The following is a 16,902-nucleotide window of genomic DNA, read 5'->3' as shown; positions in this document are numbered from 1 at the left end:
CTCTCTCTCTTGAAAAATTCTACCCAAGAAAATCAGAAGAAATTCTGATTCTACCGTATCAGAATAAAAAAAAAAATATTTGGGTTGAATTTAGATTTGAATGAATCTAAATTCACTCATCTATAGGTTGCCTATTACATAAACCAATGACATATGTTGCCCTTAGAAGCCTCCCTATTTGCCTAATATAAAATTGTAAAGATTACAGTATGGCCGTTATTGATGAGCGGCAGGGCTTATATTCGAATTCGTGATATTTCACAAATATTTTGTAGAATATTCGTTGAATATTCGCGAATTCTAATATTCGTTATATTCTACATTCTTTTTTTTTACTCAAAAATCGGCAAGGTAATGATTGCTTAATATGCAAATATTACGCGATCAATACAGGTGTGGGTCAAAAACGAATATATAGCACTATAGAATATAATGCTATATATTCGTTATTAGAATATTCGTCATTTTTTCCATCTGAACACATTGCTGATACCTCCCTTCCTGCTTCTTGCTTGTGGGCCAATGAGTCATTGGCCCACAAGCAACTTAAGAAGGATTAAATCATGACTTCATGGAGGAAGGAGGAATCATGACTTCAGATGGAAGAAAATTACGAATAATTCCCCAAAAAACTAATATATAGCACTATATTCAAAATTTTCACGAATTCTTGAAGTGGCGATATTCGAGATAAAAATTTGCTTTTCCAATACTCGTTCTCAACACTAATGGCCGTGTGCATGAGGCCTAAAACAGATTTTTCAGTATATCGAGCAATAGAAGAATTTTCTGTATGCAGAAGTAAAAATGGTGATTTGTTTTCATCTTTAGCAGTAGGCATTTATAAAACACTTAAAAATTCCGCCTATACCAGCCGCTGATCTTCTTACATTAAGACCTGCCATTTTAAGATATAGGGGATGCATAACAATTAACGATGAATGACGGTTTTGCAAATGATGATTGATTGGTAAGCAGCTCTGCTTTATGTAAAATAAAGCACGCTGTGCGGCAGCTGTGATAATCCTTCACTACACAGCGAGTCGGATGGCGCACGTGTATGACTGCTTTCAGCCCTGGTATATGTGCAGCATTTTATAAAAGGTGCAGAGACACATTTGCACTTCATTAGCATGGCTTTCCCTAATAGTGTGCATGGAGTACAAAATGTCATTATTGGAGCCACATAAGTTAAGAAAAAATTTATAAAATGCAAATATGAATGAGTTTATAAAAGGCAACATGATGATGACAAAGCATTATTATAAACCTCACCCATTCAAGGCTCAGATTACAGATGTAGCAGGGCTGAACTACTATAATGGCTCATTGTGGCATATTTATTGATATAGTGACACTTGTTTTCAGGCTCATTGGCTTATTTTCAGGAACTTGCAAAATGCTGGGGTTAGGGGCATGGTGAACAAGTAAGAAAATGTCTGATTTATAAAAAATAAAAATAAAATAACCACCAAAGTTCTCCATCAAAATAGCTGTGCCATAGAGAACAGCTTTTAAAATAATTTTAGTCATTTTTTCTTTTTCATTTCGGCAGTACTGTGTCATTAAAAATTAAATTACAAATTAAATTAAATATAATTAAATACTGCCCTTCTGTAGCTCTCAGCACAAGGATTAAACTCCTATGTAGATAGGTAACCCATTGTCAGCTTACTGCTGCTGTGATGTTACCTGATAAAGATGACCACACTTATCAGTATAATATGCGATGTTGTAATTGGGTCGCTCACCCCCCCCCATTCCCTCTGGTCATGATGAATGGTCTGACTGAGAATGTCGGGTGAGACAGTTTGCCGTGCTCAAAGTACAAACAAAGGAGGACGTTAAAAAGCCAGAACAGGAAGTAGAATACATGGAGTGAATTAAAAAATAATATCCAGAAAAAAATCTACCAGTTTTTTTGTAAATAAATTACATACAATATTTACATGTAGGCTGTTAGTATGTATGTGATAAAAAAAAATGGGGATGGCAGTGTACCTGGAATATGGCTGCAATACCACACAAGCCTCCGGACAAGAGTAGCCATGGAAGACTGCAGCCATGTCTTTCTAATCTCACACAGCCCATCTTAAGTGCACCTAACCCTTTGAAGAGGTTTATTAGAAACTATTCTAAATGGCAAGAATTACATTTTTGTAGTACACTTCGAGGCACATTTATTAAGCACGGCGATTTAGACACCTGTCTTAATAAGGCCGTGCGCTGGAGGTGGATCTCCTGAGGTTATGTAGAGGTGCCGGCCTCTCCATAACTTTGGCGGATCCGGCACCAGTTCTAAATAGAAGACAGCTTCCTTGCTGTCTTACATTTAGACCATTTTCTATGCCTAAAACAGGCGTAGAAAATGATGAATAAGACAATCCTATCAGCTCCTCCCCTTCCTCGGCCTTGCCACGCACACAATTTTAGACCTGGCATGAGCGGGAGAAGTCTCAGATAGAGTCCCAAAGGACCTTTGTGCCACAATCTGCACCAGAAATACATGTGATATAGGTGTGTTTCTGTTTAATAAATGACCCCCTTAATTTTTTTCCCAGTTCTACTTACAAAATATGCACCCACATTTTAGGTGTCTATAGAGCTTTGGATTCTGTGCATTGTACACCGCTCCAGGTGTACAGATTCCATTGTGGGGCTGCAGTGAGCAAGGTGCAGACAGGAGCACACATCATCCCTGTGCCAGCTCTGCACTGCCAAAGCCTGGCATAACACATTGGTACAGGGTCTCCTGCACAGATGTGCTAATCAGAGTCGGATGTGCTATGCCAGTATTTAGCAGAACAGCACAGGCAGGAGCAGCAATGTGTGCTCCTGTCTGTACAGCGCTCACTGTGGCCCCTACGCCTGCAGTACAGGGGAATGCATATAACACTGGCATGTCCGTTGTATACATGTGAACAGTATGGATTCCAAAGTGCTCAAGATGCTTGAACTTCAGGTGCCTATTTTTGTAAGTAAAATCGTAAAAAAAAAAAATTAGTTAAACAAACAAATTTTATGGCATTTACAATAGCTTTTTTTAATACACTTCTTCAAAAGGCTAGGTGCACTTTAAAATGATAGATTTAATAACAGTCCTATGGAAAGCAAAAATGAATACAGTATATTTTAATAAATCACTAAAATCTGCTGCTTATTTTTGCTGTACGGGTAAAGTCAGCTCTACTACATCTCTATGCACACAGGTCATCCTGAAATTGTCATACGCATAACATCACACAATATACAGTATAATGCAGACCTAAGGATATAAACAGTAGAATGCATTTTCAGGTTTTTTTTGTACTAGGGAGAGTTCTTCATCTAATTTTCTAAGAGAATTTAATTTATAAAGGGGTTATGCAGTGAAATAAAACTATATAAAATAATAATCTTCGATTATTACTCACTCAGTAATAATATTGTGTTTTATGTTTGTGTCCAACAACCTTTTCATACCTACGGTCACAATACACTATCTGAAGTACAATGATTCACATGCTCCACGCCCTTAAACGGAGCATGCCAAGCTCAGCAAGTGTGCATGCGCAGTGTGCCAATCATATAACCTCCTCCATTGATTTCCCTACCTCTGTGACAAAGCTTGTAGGGCTTGGAGTAAGCTCCAAAACTCCCTGAGTGCTACTGGTCTCAATGAAGGTGAGCCTGGAAGAATCTGTTTTATGGAAACATGCCCTATTTTCCATCCTATAAGACGCACCTGCCCATAAGACGCACCTAGGTTTTAGAGGAGGAAAATAAGAAAAATATATTTTTCATCAGACCTCAACTCAGAGCCCCAATCATACCCCCAATGTTATTCAGACCTCAGCTTAGAGACCCAATCAGAACCCCAATGTTAATCAGACCTCAGCTTAGAGCCCCAATCAGACCCCCAATGTTAATCACGCCTCAGCTCAGACCCCCAATGTTCATAAGAACCTCATTCAGACCTCATATCAACCCCTAATGTTAATCAGACCTCAGCGCAGACCCCCAATGTTCATAATAAGACATCAGATCAGAGCCCCAGTATAAATAAGATCCCCCCCTTTTCAGACCCTCAATGTGAATGACCCCTAACCAGACCTCAGATTAGACCCCCAATGTGAATATGACCCCTAAGCAGACCTCAGATCAGAGCCCCAATGTGAATATGACCCCTAAGCAGACCTCAGATCAGGGCCCCAATGTGAATGACCCCCCCCCCCCCAAGTGAACTCATATGAGACCCCCATGCTCAGAGCGATATTAAAGAAAAAAATTAACTTACCTCTCCTGCTCAGGCGCCAAAGCTGCTCCTGATATCTATGCTCTTCACTGTGCTGTGAACGACGGACGCCGCACAGCGTGAGGTCACAGCGCGCCAACATCCTCATGCCGTGTCCAGTAACAGCACACCTAGCGGCTGAGGAAGACCAGGAACCGGCGAGTACAGAGCTCAAGGAGCGCCACATTCAATGCTTTCCGGTCCTCATAATGGAAGCGCTCATTAGTTTTCACCCCATAAGACACAGTGTGTCTTTTAGAAAGAAAAACAGGTAATAATTTTTATATATTTTTATATCACTGCGCAATCCTAAATATATATATATATATATATATTTTAATATTACATATGAAGCTTTTCTAAACATACGTAAACTTCAGTCTCAATCACCAATGGGACGCCAATACTAATTTCCACTATACACGATGGACAATCTACATAATAAAATCTTCCTCTCCATAGGATTGTGTAATCTAGATTAGATTCAATTCAATACAACAAAGAATATTATATGAAAGGCTACTCTTTGGTAGTTATTGTTTGGCCCCTTGTAGACCATTACACTAGGAAGATATCCCTTTAAGTATTAAGATTGATGACGTTAGTTTTACCATGGAATGATTTGTGAAAAGGAGCAAGAATGATCCTGCAAAATTAATCTTTATAGACCCTCATTAGGTGAGGGATTTCACCGTAGTCTTTGTCCTGCAAACCAGCGACTTTTAGGAGGAAGCCGACTTAATCAATATGTGTCCTATGACTTTCCCTACGTACTATGACAGCTTATTACAGGCTCCCATTTCACTCTTCTAACCTGTGACTTACAGCTTTAATTTTGTGTTGTTGCTTAATCTCTTTTTACTTTTTGGTTACATTATTATTTTATATATATATACATATAACCAAATTGCTATTCTCCTGCCTCATCTGCTACGGCTATATAGTAAAAAATAAATACAAAATTGTAGAGTTTATAAAATATAACGACTTTGCCATGACCAGAGGACAACCATCAGCTCTGCACAAAGATATTTCATCTTGTGCACCCAGTCAATGATTTTCTCAATTCCTGTATAGGAAGGTAATTACTTGTAAGACACAGATTTCTCCTTCTGCAGTTCAGTGACAGAATAGAATTCACAGCTCTTCATTGCCCCATGAGAAATACAGAGAGAACAGTATTTTCTGTGAAAATGAAATTTCTATGTTACACAACTTTTATTATGTTAAATCTTTTTTTTGCCAATTTTTGTGGGTTTTGAATTTTTAGACCTTTTTTTTAAATCAAATACCATTTATAACATTTATTCCTCATATTTTCAATTAAACAAATAACGTGATGGGGGAAAACTCTTAGAGTACCTATATTCATGGTATGTTCATGGTTCTTTAATGAAGAAGTCCATCTTCCAAGAAGCTCCTGCATTTAATATGGATGACGACCTCTCTCTGTCTCTCAGCATAACCCAATTATGACACAGACAAGCATGGAGAATGTGACGTCCTTTTGCTATGGATTGATGAACCTCAATATCGTGCTGATGTGACACTGAAGGGTTACTATATATAGACAGCTTGCACATCAAAGAGTAGTTAAACAAGAGCATATAATACGAGATAACCTTTCAGTTTAGCTGTTCGGGACTTTTTTTTTATACTAATATAGTTTTTTCACAGTATTTACCATGTACCTTAATTTTTTTATATGTTTAGCTTTAAAGAACCAATAAGCATTAGAATTACTTTACATAAAAATAAACTTACAATGGGATAAAGAAATACTGTATTGTTCATTCGTTCCTAATTGTCTAGGCAATAGGCTTCTAACTATTGTCCTACTAGATATTTTTTTAATCAAAGGGGTAGTCTCATCTTATAGTATCTAACATATTGGCAGGTTATACCTAAACATTCTAATTTGTGGGCTCCTACCTCCAAGACCTTGACCAATCATAAAAAAACAGCATAGAGGTCAGTAGTTCTCCTGCACAGGACACTTCTAAGTGAAATGAATAGGGCTATGCTGTAGTTGCATCGCTTAAAGAGGACCTTTCACCTATCCTGACACGCCTGTTTTAATAGCTTCATGCATTCCCATGTAATAACAATTCTGAAGCATCTGTTCTTACGGCTCTATGCTTTGCCATTCCTTTATAATTTCAACTAGAAGTTATGAATGAATTGCTAGCAGTTTGCAGTAAGGGTACAGATGGGTGGTAACCACTTGGGGGTGTGTACCTGCACAGACTCACTCTATCCAATCAGTGCTTCCATTTTCAGACTGAGCCACTTGTTACCACCCCTCTGTACCCTTACTGCAGAATGTAAGCAATTAATTATTCTAGTTAATGAATAACTTCTAGTTTAATTAATAAAGGAATGGTATAACATAGAGACATAAGAATAGATGTTCCAGAATTGTTATTACATGGGAAATACATGAAGCTATTAAAACAGTCATGTCAGGAGAGGGGACAGGTAATCTTTAAAGGGGCTCTCTTGGTATAAATGGTATAAAATAAAAATATCCATAAGCTATCCGTTAAATAACTAGTGTTCTGATGGACCCAAGTGGACTTGTAGTGAAGATTTCATACATTATTCATGTGATCGTTGAAGCCAATCACTGGCCTCAGTGGTCATGTACCATACAAGCTGGTCATGTACTGCACATACAATCAGTACCCAGTGGTTGGATTCAGTGGCCAATTGAATAATGTATGTGACATCTTCACGACAGGACTGGAGGAGAACAGTGGAGTGGCTGTACTGGAAGAAACGTGGGAGGACCTAGTGATTTGCCATCTCTTCCTGCTTTACTTTAATGTTTATTTAAAGAAAATACTCTTTGCGGTCTCATGTCCATAAGAAGGTGATATAGACTAGCAAATTAATAAAACTGTATATGAGTTGAAGTTCACGCATGCCAACAGTCTGCGAGATTTGCATTTCTAGATCTAAAGGGTAATTCCATAAAGTCTCTAACACAGAGGATGACCGGAAATTTCCCAGTGGCCCAATGCCCAGAAATTAAAAACATTGGAGGGGAGGTTGCATTACACAGGGATTAAAGTAACAACAGAGAGAGAGAATCCCTGTGTCATACACCGCCCCATCAGGACCCGCACTAGGCATTACACAGTGTAGGTTTGCCTGGAGTGTTCTTTTAATGGAATGAACATCAGACACAAAAGCATGATTATTATTTTTTTTAGTCAAGCCGCAGGGATCGCCTCTATGAAACACAGGCATAAGAGAAATTACTAGTCTGTTTTAATTATTTAGGAAGGAAACTTGTGGAATCATCTACCCTTGTTACATTTAGCAACTAGCTTTTCGTTGCAGCTTTCATTTCTCCTGTGCAGGCGCAAGCTAGGAAATGAAATGTGAACTCTGACTATGGGCACAGGCAGATTCTTAGGTCTAAAATTCATTGCTGTTTAGCTTTTTAACATACTGTATCTTTACAGCACTTGGAGCTTTGCTTTTCTGATAAAAAGCCCCAAGTGCCCTGCATTAACATATTATTATAAAAGATAAGATTCTATATTCCTGCCACCACCACTAGTGGGAGCTTAAGAGCCTCCTGAACACCGAGTTGTTGTAAAAGTGGAAGCATTGGCTCTCCTGACATGTCTGTTTTAGGAAATAATCACATGCGTCATAATATAATGTGAAAATGCTGGGACATCCTTTCTTAAAGCAGTCTTATGTCTTTCCTTTGTTATTCTTCCTAAAAACATATGAATACATTGACAATTGGTTACCATTTCCCCCTTCAAAGGAGGGGGGGCATGCATATATAGAGATATACCCTTAAACTGGTAATATCCACTTACCAATATACTTAGAAATTTCCAGTTAAAAGAAAAAAAAAAAAAAAAAAGTTATTTAATGGAGAAAGTACTAATGAACTCAGGTGTGTGTGTGTGTGTGTAGGGTGGAGAGGTGACAGGCCCTCTTCAAATCCAGTTTATTACAGTATGCCATAAGCTCCTAATCTCCCTCTAGTGGTGACTACTGGCAACCAATGTATGACTATGTCAGGGATTTAAAAGCTAATCAGAAAAACAAAGAAAACAAAGCTCCAGTGGCTATGAATATAAGGTATATTAAGAAATGAATCAGCGTAGAGACTTTTGAATTTAGTCACATTAAGAAAAAAACTATAATGTACTGATCTAGGGTGAACATCCGAAAGTTTATTGACTTTAGTGACTTTCTTTCAGAATATTAGTATGGCTAAATGGGGCAGATTTTTGTTGCAGATTTGGAATCTGCAGTGGAAATCTGCAACATAATTTGACACCCAGAGGTGGACTGGAAACTTAAAGTGGCCCTGGTTAAAAATGTAAAATGTTGTAGGCGGGTCCAAATTGACAGTAGGTGGGGTCAGAAATACCATAACGCAAAATACCATCCAGGCAGAACCATAAACCACAGTGCAGCACAATATTGCCCCAAAAGTTGTCCCTCTGTGGTGGCCATCAGTAGCTGCCATTTTCTGTCCTCCTCCTCCTCTGATTAAGATATAGAGCAGGGGGCTTAGGAGGTGAGAAACAGACCATAGCAGCTGAATTTAGGAGGGTACGTGTGGTCACTGGCAAGGTACATGAGTACCTGATTCTCAAAATTACCACTGAGAGCTCATTATGTACCCGATCAGCGGCAAAAAATAGGGCTTGGGTGGCCCCCTTGGGCAACGACCCACAAGGAAATTTCCCTGTATGGTCTATGGCCAATCCGCCCCTGTTGACACTGCTGGTCAATTTGTGATGAGATTTTTTGCTGCTACAGCAAATGCTGCTGATTCTCTGCATGAAATTCGATTTACACACATGGCTGTACCCTGAAGCCACCCCATTATTTGCCGATCTACTTTGGTCCAGCTTCTCTATCCCCTGGAAATCAGCTGGAATTGCTGGGGAATCTCTGCGATCTTGGCAGAAGATACATGTTCTTACATGATGCCTTTAGTTCTCTTTTCAGTAGCTCTTCCCTGAAGCATTGTAGGAAGAGGACAATTTTGGCCCAGTATAGTTTAATGAAGTCAGGCTGTAGATGTACCTTACAAAAAGTATGCTTTCTCTGCTTGACAACACGCTAAGAATGACAGTCTAAAAATACATACAATTTAGTTTCCTGGTAAAATGTGAGCGGAATTGATAGAATCTAAATGTTCGTCTGAATACAGTTTTGTAATATAAATGTATTTTCTTCACTGTATAAACCTTCTTTTTTGACGTCCATCATGAGTTATGATAATCGATCTCCTCTTACAGCTTAGACATGTACTGGAGCACGTTTTTATCTCTTCTTCTTCTATATCGTTATTAAATATATAAAACAAAGCCAAATATAGTGCCGGTTTATTTCAAACAGCATTTTTAATGTGCGCTTTTTGGAAATGTTGGCATTTTATTGCTATTCTACACAGTGTAAATTCTTAATAAAGATTACTTAGTGTCTGTAGAGTCTCGGGAGACCTTTTGAAGATTTATATCATATTGGGAACTATATTATATTTTCAATTTCTAATCTTTACATAAAAAGATGAAATAACTGTGCTGTGTATGTTAGATTTATGTTTATAGATTTACATTTACCCTCCATTATTGATTGACAAATGAATTCAGTTTTTAGTATTATGTTTTTTCCGTATTTTAGGGAGTCTTTTTCTTTACAGTCTGGCATATTTTAGGGAATGCGTCATCAGAAAACCACCTATTGCTTAAATAAGTTTTTATGCAGAACATATTTTTTTGTAATTTTTGGTGATACGGTATATATATTTTTATTTCCTGTCTAAAAAATTCTAAAATCATGACATTGCTTCCTGTTTAGAAATGTCCTGCTTTACACCAGCTAGGTACATAGGTCATAGGAAACTGGACTGGAGCTGACCTCATTGACTTCTATGCAGAGTTTTTTTTGGCATACTCTGTGATATTTGCTGGTATCATTTTGCAGGGAGGGGAAGGAGTTATTCTATTGTGACTGTTGGATTCCCTGTTATCAATATATAGGTGTTATCTGGCATTGTAATCCTTCTGAAAGTGATCTGTACAGATTGCGAAATTTTGACATATTATATATATTTTTTTCATATAGTCACGTGCATGTGAAATGTGTTGGTCTGCGATCAGAGAAAATCGTGTGAGTCGGTACGAACGATTGCGATTGCGTTCCGATGTTCAGTTTTTATCGCGTGGGTGCAATGCGGTACCCAGACCCGAACCCGAACTTCTTCACTGAAGTTCGGGTTTGGGTTAGATGTTCTGTATATTTTATTATTTTACCTTATAACATGGTTATAAGGGAAAATAATAGCATTATTAATACAGAATGCTTAGTAAAATGTGGCTTTAGGGGTTAAAATATAAAAAAATATCAACTCACCTCATCTTGTTGTTTGCGTAGCCGGCATCTTCTTCTTTCTTCTTCTTTCAGGACCTGCTAAAAGATCTTTGATGACGTAATCGCCTTCACTACTTGGTGAGCGCGGTGACGTCAGCGCAGGTCCTGCTGAATGAAGATAGAAAAGTAAGGGGTAGGCAACTTTTCTATTGGTTGCTAGGGATGTTGCTAAGCTGTGACAAAGCCTTCTCATTGGCCCACAAGCTAGAAGAAGGGAGGGATGATCACCTGATGTGTACTGTGTTAAAAAAAATATATATTCGATTTTACGAATATATAGCGCTATATTCTAAATATTTGTGAATTCTTAAAGTGCTGATATTCGTGATTAAAATTCGCTATTTGAATATTAATGTAAATTGGAGCATTAAGGCAATTTGTCAGCAGTTATTTTCCTCATTTGGGCATGCCTGCTGTAAGAAGGTACAAGGAATCATCGTGGATGATAGGTACGTGTCACCAAGGTTCCTGGCCTCGGTGGAGTAAGAGCCGTTTTTTATGTGTCAGCAGCAGTTGCTGTTTGATACCTTGATACTTAGTATGGCTGTAATAGCTGATCCGGGACAGCTCTTACTGGGAGTACTCAAAGTGCTGGGTGGGTGACTACTCCCCATGTTCCAGGCCGGATTTTGCCAGACATAAAAAACAGCTAGCACTGCCAGGTGGACTTAACAAAGCAGAACTTCCAACAGGGTGTGAAGTAACACCCAGGAAAAAAGGTGACTGTTTTGTATATGAACTTTCCATGTGTGTGAACGATCACCAAGCAACTTGCGTTTTTGTTTTTGCTTTCGCGTGTGAATGAATACTGATGTTTTGAACCAAGAACTTGTACTTTGCCTATGTGCTACACCCGCTAGCGAATACCCACAATGCACAGACAATTTTAGCAACAAACCCAAATACTGTATTTGGAAGATTTACACACACAAAATGTTGTAAACCATCTGCATATATTTCCCTTTGTATGTAAAAAGTGAAGAATGAATACCTTTCCAAAAGATTTTATTTAATGCCATATGGCTGCAGCTAATGCTACTAATTTGGATATATGTTTCTTCTTTCTTTTCAATTCCCAAAAGACAAACGAGATGCCAGAGCAGCTTTTGTACAAAATGAGAGAAAATTATTTCTGCCAATTTCCGCCCACTTGGTCTTTCCCATTACCTAGGGCATGCATTTTGAGATGATTCAAAATGCAAAAAAAAAAAGAAGATTGCTGTAATGTTTGTTGGTTTATGTTGCTATGCTTAGTGTATTGGAGAAATGTATGTTTATATGTTAAAGGGAATCTGCCAGCAGATTCGTACCTATGAAACTGTCTGACTTGTTACATGTGCGCTTGGCAGCTGAAGACATCTGTGTTGGTCCATGTTTATATGTGCCCGCATTGCTGAGAAAAATGATGGGTTAATATATACAAATGAGCCTCTAGGAGCAATGGGGACAATGCTGTTGCTCCAAGAGACTGCTCTCTTTAAATGTTTGAGGTGAAAACATCATCACACATGGCCTTTTCAATCAAAGTGGAGATCCTCTAGGTTTAACAGCAATGCCCTCGTTGCTCCTAGAGGCTCATTTTAATTTATTCAAACATAATTTTTATTAGCAATGCAGGCACAAATGAACATGGAACCAACACAGAAAACCTTCACCCCTGAGACAGAAAGTTGCCCAAAAAAATTGGTACTTGGGAGGCTACCCCTGAGATTAAGAGAACAGACATTCATAGATGGTTGAGAACCACTAAAAACAGTGTGCTGGGCAAAGAGAGTAAAGGTAACATACGTTTATGGTTTTGAACTTTACTGCATGTGGAAAGGGTTAATTGCCTCCTGCGCCCTACACATGTCTGAGATGGACTGGTGATCTGTAGATCTCCACCCCACAGACTTGGCAGAAAGTGTTAAAAGCCTACTCTGTCAGAACTGTACCTATTTCTGCTATATCTACAACTACTCCCATCATCTATTTAGTAAAGATAGACTTTTTCATTGTAACCAAATGGGTCTGATCATTGACTCCACCATCATCTGTTTCCCCTCCATCTACCCCTGCTCATATGCCCTGCACGCCGCTACTTATCTACATAAAAAAATCATAGGCCACCTAACCACCACTAGGTAGGAGACCCTAAAGTTAAAGATGTGCCATGAGGGAAGAAAGTGAGGGCCCTACAAACACGCCACAGCCCAATGAACACCAAGGTGAGGACTGCCACCATAAGAGCTACCAAGCCAAATGGGGCATGGTTATCCTGACTTGAAGTGAGAAGGCCACTGCCACCTTGACTTTAAACTCTGCTGTTACATATCGCGTGCAGGTAATTAAAGTTTGTTTTTCAAGATTTTGGTGCATCTGGCTAGAGGAAGAAAAGGATCTTTAGGAACATACTGCTGGCTACTTTAAGGTGATGCTGGCAGTTTGGGAGGCGTTTTTTAGGTGACAGGTTCCCTTTAAATTACTTTGTACCAACAATTGCTATCTTTGAGACTTTTACACCAGAATTGTGCCAACATTTTGGTTCAAAACGGTGCATCTTTGGCCCTGCCCCTCTCCCATGAAGTCCCATATCCCCATCTACCAAGCTTGAAAATTACCCACATCGTTTTTGGGTTCATTTTTATTTGGATCAGAGACTGTGGCACTTTTAGATTATAGGTCCATTAAATAAATTTTCTTTATGCCTTTTGATTTTATTACCAAATGTGAAAATTAAGAGTTAAAAGCCATGTGGTTCTGATATCCATGGGGATCATTAAGGATTTCAATGGCATCATACATTTTTCCCAATAATTATGAACACTATAATTATGAAAACACAATGAGAGTCTGCAGTCCATAATATATTATTTCTATTCATGGTTTAGTTTAGTTATTATTAGTCACTCCCTTTTCATATGGATATTGCCTAATAAAGTGCTTATAGACTAGAACATTTCATTAAAGGGAGTCTGTCACCTCTAAAATAAGTTTTAAAGAGAACCTGTCACCAGTTTTATGGTGTCCTAACTAAGGGCAACATAAATAAGTGACTGATTCTCTTAGCAAAATGCTGGCTCACTTTCTTTAATTAGCCCAGTCAATCTGCCAATATCTTGTATTGAAAAGCTCCAGCTCATAATGATGAGTCCTGAATATTCATGAGCTCCTGACTCTCCCCGCCTACCTGCTGCTGATTGACAGCTATTTTCTATATGAATCAGCAGCAGGTCGGCAGGGGAGTGGCTATAGCTCTGAATTAAAAAAACGCTTCTCAGACGAGAAGTCGGGAACCGGAAGTGACGCCGGAGGAGACCGATGTCACTTCCTGTGATGGCGGCGCCCACCGCAGAGACTGTATCCCTGCAGAACCAAGGAATCCACCACCTGTAAAAAGGGGAAGGAAGGTAAACAGAAACAAGAGCCCCGATTTAGTAAATAAAAATGGGGCTGAGCAGTAGAAAGAAACAAAAATGAAGAAAATCTTCCCCCAAAGGAGGGAAGGAAACCACCAGTCCACCTCTCCGGAGGACAGAAAAGAACACAGTGGGCTGGGGGGGGTGTCCCCTCCTTTAGTAGGGGTGTAAATCTTTATTATTGTTGCTTGGGCTCATTAAAATTCCGTCGGTCCTACCAGTCCACGGGGGGTAGTTAACCCCATCTGTGCTGCTGGCAGGACGTAAGGGAATGAAGAAAAATTAATATAGGGTGGCTGTACATGCGCTATGTGCTCTTGTTCTCTTTGGACTCTTAGTTCTAGAGACAGTTGGTGGTCCCAGAGGTGAGACCTGCATCTGTATGACATTGGTGGCATATCGTACCAATATTCGAGGTAAAAAAAACAACAACTTCAAATGGAGCCAAGAATCGTTGAATCATTAAATCATATTTTCTAAAGCATCAGTGAAAAGTTTGAAATCCTTGGCTAAATCCACAGTGGAAATACCCACAGATCCCAGCAATATGAAATGAGTCCTGGTTTAGAAGGATTGTTCAGAAGAAGCAGATATTTAACCCTTTAAAAAAAAGCAGGCTGAACTAGAAGGGAAGCTTGACAATGAATATTCAGCTGTAATTACTAGAAAAAATGATTCAAATTACATTTATAATGACTTTTTTCATCTTGTTTTAATTAAATAGACTAAATGATTTTCATCCCTCTCTCATCTCTCCCCGCTGCATGGTGTCTAGTCAGACAGATGGGGAAATAATAAAATGACCTAAATATAAAAAAAATCCCAATTTATCTAGTAATTTACATCCTATATAACTTTCAGTTACAGAAGAAGAGGGTTTATATAAATGGATAAAACAGGCCAATGTACTATATAGGGTTAATGCACATGATCGTAGATTTGGTCCGCATCTTATACGCATTTTTTTGTGGTTTGGATGCGGACCCATTCATTTTAATGGTGCTATAAACCATGCGGACAGCACACTACATGCTGTCCCCATCCGTATGTTGTTCCATGCCCCCCATATACTGTATACTGTATATTATAGCGTTGAAGAATGGAAACGTTTCATTTACCTAAGAGTAAGATCTGGCTTAAAGGGGTTCTCTGGGATTTTTAAATTGATGGCCTATCTTTGGAATACTCCATCAACACCTATCCACGTCCATTTGCTTTTTGAAGGCACATACATTCTGTAGTCGCTGTGCGTGGTACTGTACTTTATGTAAGCATGTCCCAGTCACTTGAATGTATGAGGCAGGACAACACACAGCGGTTACATAAAGGACAGAAAAACAATGCTAACATTTTTGACAACCCATTTAAAGTGGTTGTTTCGCTTCAGCAAATGGCATTTATTAGGTAAACCAGTGATGGCTAACCTCCGGCACTCCAGCTGTGGTGAAACTATGACTCCCAGCATGCTCCATACATCTATGCAGTTCTGAGAACAGCCAAGCAAGTGTACATCTTGGGAGTTGTAGTTTTTCCACAGCTGGAGTGCTGGAAGTTAGCCATCACAGATGTAGACAAAGTTAATACAAGGCACTTACTAATGTCTTGTGATTGTCCATATTGCCTCCTTTGCTGGCTGGATTCATTGTTCCATCACATTCCACATTGCTCATCTCCACCCTGTAATCCAGCAGCGGAGGCAGTGCTTGGACACAAGTGCCTTGTATTAATTTTGCCTACAGGATAAATGCCATTTGCTGAAGTGAGACATCCCCTTTAAGCTACGTTACTCATACATGGTCATTAAAGGGTTTCTGTCACCAGAATTTACCCTATTAAACTGGCTGACGTTAGCGACGTGCTAATGTCAGCTGCACCTACTGTAACTCTGCTATTTTAATAATTATCCGTGCACCCGTTACTGTAGAATTCTTACTTTTATAATATGTAAATGAGCTTCTAGGGCCAGGCATCGTTCGCATCCTTCTGCCTGCCCTGTGCCCTGGGGAAATCTCGCGCCGTTCAGTATTCTGTGCAGGCGCGGTGAGGAAGCTGGCAGCCTGCGAGCGTCCTTCCCTCAGCGCGCCTGCGCAGAATACCGAACGGCGCAAGATTTCCCCAGGGTACAGGGCAGGCAGAAGAATGCGAACGATGCCTGGCTCTGGCGTGACTTGAGGTGGGAGACGGGAGCCTCTAGGACCAGGAGAAACGCCCCCCCCCCTGCTCCTAGAGGCTCATTTACATATTATAAAAGTAAGAATTCTACAGTAACGGGGACACGGATAATCATTAGAATAGCAGTTAGGTGCAGCTGACATTAGCACATCGCTAATGTCAGCCAGTTTAATACTGAAAATTCTAGTGACAGAAACCCTTTACAATGAAGTGAAAAAAACCCCCAGTAAAACGACTGTTACAGTATAGTAGGTCAGATGAGTAACACAATGACTCATGCAGCATGTAATGAATATGACTACATCTTGTAAGTTGTTTATTCCTGCTGCAGCGGAAAGCATTGAATCCGGAGACGTTTCTTTTTCTTATTTTCCTTGATATTAGCACTAGTAAAACAACAGAGACGAAAGTTAAAAATAGTAATTATGAAGCTGTTACCTGCTGTTGCCTAGATCTACAAATAAGCAAATTTACTCAAATTTGTTTCGGCTCCGATTCTATTGATTCGGTCCAAATTTAACGTGCCTCAAGTCTCCTAGAACTGGATCCAACCCATTGCAAGCTCCTTACCACCAAGACAGCTTTAGGGCTCATGCACACAAACGTTTTTTGCATTCTGTATACGGTCCATATTTTGATTCC

At 39.3% G+C, this 16,902-nt stretch overlaps 1 protein-coding gene across 4 annotated transcripts in view; it reads left to right on the top strand.

Moving 5' to 3' along the window:
• The window catches only part of FGF13 (fibroblast growth factor 13), a 409,233-nt gene that overhangs the window by 358,734 nt on the left and 33,597 nt on the right, over positions 1–16,902 (top strand). The gene's annotated exons all lie outside the window — the stretch shown is intronic.

The sequence above is a fragment of the Bufo gargarizans genome, chromosome 9 (genome assembly GCF_014858855.1).
Source record: "Bufo gargarizans isolate SCDJY-AF-19 chromosome 9, ASM1485885v1, whole genome shotgun sequence".
Lineage (NCBI taxonomy): Eukaryota > Metazoa > Chordata > Amphibia > Anura > Bufonidae > Bufo > Bufo gargarizans.
This window is presented reverse-complemented; position numbering and strand designations above follow the sequence as displayed.